We start from the raw sequence: 3,092 nt of genomic DNA on the forward strand, positions 1-3,092 counted from the left end.
GTCGAAGATTGAAGACTTATGAGTCTTAAATCTTCGACCTTAAACATGTAGCCGATTTCATGCTCGAGATTGGTCACCTCCTCCAGGTCTTATTCCATGTTTTTAGCTGCGCAGTCCGAAAAGTTCTCCATCTACGTCATTAACGGTTGTAGCTAGGGGCGCTATTTTTAAGGTGGAGCCGAAGCCAGGCTCCACCTTTTTTTAAAATAAAAAATTCAACTTTTATTTTGAAATATGGGCCTTTTGTCACCAAAAAAAGTGAATTTCAGACATGTTACGATATAAAGGCTTCAACATTTGCTTAAAGTGGAAGATGCACTTTTAGGATTTTAAGGGACAGCTGAAGTGTTTTGTTTCAGAATTCTCACATTTTGGAGAGAAGTTGTTTGAGTTTAATCTGTAAATGTGTACAGCATTTGCTGTTTGAGAACACCAGTGAACAAATTCACTCCTTCATTTATTGCTTTATTATAATATTCATTCATATAACAATAACTGACAGGATAGTGAGGGGTTAGCTATTAATTCCTGATAATCAGGAATCAACCCTAACCCCTAACCCTAACCCAGTGCCCCAACTTGGTAATTTTGATCAAAAATGTACAATCTACTTTTCCCTAATTATGACAACTACTATATCATATTCTAATTCTTTAATTTTTTCTGCTCTTAATTAGAAAGAACCATTTGTGTTAAAAAAAAGATTGCTGCAGGATCTAAAAATATATTAAAAGTTTTCTTAGACTTTAAAACTCTAAAAGATACTATCATCTAGACAAAATTTAGTATCGGAATGGATCAAAACTAAAAGTCAAAATCTGAGTATCAATCTGTTTGGCGTGCTGGGGCCAGAAGAGAGACCAAGATTCCTCCATTTTGATGTAAAACACTCACAGGACTTTGGCACCAAAACAAGGAGGTCCAGTTTGTCTTGTGTCTCTGTGTTTAGGGAGAGAGCAGAGTTTTTTTCAAAAATGTTCACTGGCTTGTATTCAGCCTACAGATTGTATCTAATCCCAGCTTTCAAGCTGAGCAGAGGAGGCTACCTGTCCTGAGCATGCAAGGGGCAGCTTCAGCCTCAGCAGAGCCCTGTTACAAACAAGAGAGACACAAACAATAAAAAATATCATTATCGTATAATATTCTCAAATAATGCATAACAGTCATCAAATTTACTAAGACCAAGACCTCGTCAAAAGAATAGATCCAAGAAGCAAAACAGTAAGCTCCACTTCTCCAACACCCCTACAGGGCAGGAGGGTCACTCAGGATGGGGAACAGCAGATGAACAGGGTGAAAAAGAGAAGTGTGAAATTGATTGCTGCTTTATCCATCCTGCAATTCTAAATACTCTCACAGGCAAATCCTCTTGTCTAGGCCTCAATAGTGGCACTGTGTGAGGGTCTGTGTAGTTGCACATGTTATTATGCCCACATTAGAGTGAAAGAGAAAAAAACTAGGGCAGGATTAGGTTTCACTGAGCTCTGCTATCAACTTTAGTTTTTTTCTTTTTATTCCTTGTTTTTCTCCTCTAACCATGTCCATTTTATTTCAACATTTTACCACAAAAATAAACTGCAGAAATGAGCCTTTCAGGGTGGCAGCACATTGGAGTAGCTCTGTACTTTCATTGAAAATGTCTCTTTATCAAACTTTCATTCTTGCCTTTTTGGAGGAAAATGGCTTATTTGACAACCACTCCTTGTTTCATATTTTCATATTTTTGTTATTTTGTTATGAAACGTAATCATAGCAACAGCGTGGTTTACAACAGGGAGTAGGTGATAAACATAGGAAAAGCTGAAATTATACCACAGCTGAAGCCAGAAATTCCAGAGGAGTTGAAAAGGAGGCATCATGGATGCAGAGCAGGAGCAAAGAGGAGAGAGAGAAGGAGGAAATTCAAACCATCTCTACCATCCATCGCAATGGGCAACGAGAGATTGTTAGCTAACTAGATGGATGAACTTCAAGCCCTGACAAGGACTCAGCAAAAGAAAGGGAGGCGGATTAGCAGTGCTTTGAACAACAGATGGTGTCTTTCAGGACATTTTAAATTAAATTCAAATTCAAAAATACTTTATTAATCCTAAAGGGAAATTAAATGTTTTTGTAGCTCATTAATTCAGATTCTTCAAAGAGTTATTGAAGATGGTGACGGCTGTTGGTTAACTTAACACTTTATGTTACTTTGAAGTGTCATGTCTCCAGTCCAGACATTGAACTCTTGAGAGCAAGCTTCCATCCACATGATTTGACAAGAGAGTTCACCAGTGTTATTTTACCAGTTATTTACAATCCACCCTCAGCTGTTGCCAATAATGCATGCGATGTCATCAGTTTGGTTGTTGCTAGAATACAGACATTTGTGGCATTATCTGGTGGTTTTAATCATGCCTCTCTCTTCAACACTGCCAACGTTTCACCAGTTTGTTAGCTGCTCCACTTGAGAAAACAAAGACTTTGGATTTATTTTACGCTAATGTCAAAGATGCATACGTCTCAAAACCAAGACCTCGTCTGGGGAAATTGAATCATAATCTTGTTTTTCTCCACTCCAAATACAAACCCCTTGTGAAGAGGCTGCCTGTCAGGAAGATGACTGTTAGGAAGCGGTCACAGGAAGCAGAGGTTGAAAACCTCAAGGGTTGTTTTTAAGTAAATGATTAAACTATTCTCTGTCAGCCACACGGAGATTCAAAGATTCAAAGATTTTTATTGTCATACCATTTCACAATTGCTTGTTTGTGGTACGAAATTGGAACTCGGGTCCCAGATCAACACGTCAGTCACTGCCCTCCCTATGCATTGCTATGGCAGGCCCCAATAATGGAGTACTCTATACTATATATGTGTGTAACTTAATTAATTAAATATTTTAAAAAGTAAGATGTAGCTGAATTTGGTGCAGCTTGAGTTCATCAGTCTGACGGCTGAAGGGAAGAAACTATTTCTCAGCCTGGTGGTCTTGCTCCAGATGCTCCTCAGCCTCCTCCTGAGGGGAGCGGCTGGAACAGTCTGAGTGCAAGATGGATGGAGCTCTTCATGATGAGGACCACCCTCCTCCTGCATCGTACTGTGTAGAGGTCTGA

Source organism: Poecilia formosa, unplaced genomic scaffold, assembly GCF_000485575.1.
Source record: "Poecilia formosa unplaced genomic scaffold, Poecilia_formosa-5.1.2 Scaffold1067, whole genome shotgun sequence".
In the NCBI taxonomy this organism is placed as follows: domain Eukaryota; kingdom Metazoa; phylum Chordata; class Actinopteri; order Cyprinodontiformes; family Poeciliidae; genus Poecilia; species Poecilia formosa.